The following is a 1,185-nucleotide window of genomic DNA, read 5'->3' on the forward strand; positions in this document are numbered from 1 at the left end:
CGGGCTGGCTGCTCCCTGCACCTACAGGTGTCCCGGGTGGATTCCAGGGTAAGCACAACCAGCGATTAAAGCTGCATGACCGGATGCATGCGTTTGAATGGGAGAGCTCAGCCTCTGCGAGGAGGTTTTAAGGCTGTCAAGCGAGTGATCCCCTCCGACACCTTTGTTTTAAAAGTAGGATGCTCTGATGGCTCGCTGCCCCAACGATCCAGCTCCTCGGCTCAATCTGGGACTTCATTCTCAGGGCTTTATTTTTCGTCGGGGTTTCTTTTTTTTTTTTTTTTTTTTAAGCCTCGTTTCTCCTCCCCGTGCACCGTTTGCTCTCTGAAAGGCGTCTGACTAGGTAGGGATGTTGTCATGCTAAATAATGGCCATCCCTCATCCTGACTCCTCCATCAAAAGCAACCGGTCCTTTTCATAGCTGGAATGTGAACTGTGCTCGTGTTTTCTTTGTACACCTTACAGACGATGCCTGGGACAGAAGCAGGGACACCCTAAAATGAAATATTTAAGGATATATATCCCTCTATGCCTCGACTTCTTTTGTTTTAGTTATTAATCCGTGATTTGCAGTAGTGAGTTGAACCAGCGTCTCCTGTGCCTCCCCGGTGGTTGTTCTCCACTTCCCGGTGCTGTGGTGCAGCTGGAATGCTGATCCCATGGGGAAAGCACACCAAGAGACCATGGATTCTGGTCTTGTACTAGCCAGGGGTTTTTGCAAGCTCTGAGGGTGTTGTTTTGGTAGATATGTTTTAATCACCCTAGAAGAGGGGGGCTCATCTCCCTCTCCCCTTTGCAGCACAGTTGCTGCTGCCCCCCACCATCCCTCACCTGCAGCAAACCCCTCCATCCCCAGCACCTTCCTCCTGTCAAGGCTTGGAGTTTGTCCTTCACCTTCCTCCTCCCTGCCCTGACAGCTCCCTCAGGCTCAGCTCACTGCTCTCTCCTTCTTAGAACTTTCCCTTCTTGTGGCTCTTACCTGTCCCACCTTGATGCTCCTTGATGGCGTGTCCTTTAGGAAACCCTCTCCAGCTCACCATTCCTCATTGCTACAGGTCCAAGAAGCTCTTCATTCCCTCTATCTCTTCCATAATTTATTCCCCCTCCCATCCTAGTTTATTCTGCAGGAGTAACCAGCACACACTCCCAGGATCAGACAGCGGCAGCACGGGAAGAGAAGAGCGG

The sequence above is a fragment of the Empidonax traillii genome, unplaced genomic scaffold (genome assembly GCF_003031625.1).
Source record: "Empidonax traillii isolate 1590-97213 ecotype Southwest subspecies unplaced genomic scaffold, ASM303162v1 scaffold2117:size37624, whole genome shotgun sequence".
NCBI lineage: Eukaryota > Metazoa > Chordata > Aves > Passeriformes > Tyrannidae > Empidonax > Empidonax traillii.